Here is a 283-nt window from a genome sequence, read left to right on the forward strand (position 1 = left end):
GGAAAGAAATAAAGAGAAAGGAAGTCGAGTTCATTGGTTTTATTAAGATTGAACCCATCCAGGGAATCCCAGAAAAAATAATAGGGGAAAGGAGAGCGCCAGAGCAAGATAAAAAGCCAAGTGAGAGAATTAGAGAACAAAACAGAAAGTTAGATCCCGATGTAGCGCGACTAGTCAATGAATTCCCGGAGACCTCTGAGGAGTTACCACCAATGGGAGTACTAGACCGACCTGTGAAACCCCAGATCAAGTTAATTCCAGGGGAAGTCCCACAATATCCGAC

Source organism: Cystoisospora suis, assembly GCF_002600585.1.
Source record: "Cystoisospora suis strain Wien I chromosome Unknown contig_8984, whole genome shotgun sequence".
Taxonomy (NCBI): domain Eukaryota; phylum Apicomplexa; class Conoidasida; order Eucoccidiorida; family Sarcocystidae; genus Cystoisospora; species Cystoisospora suis.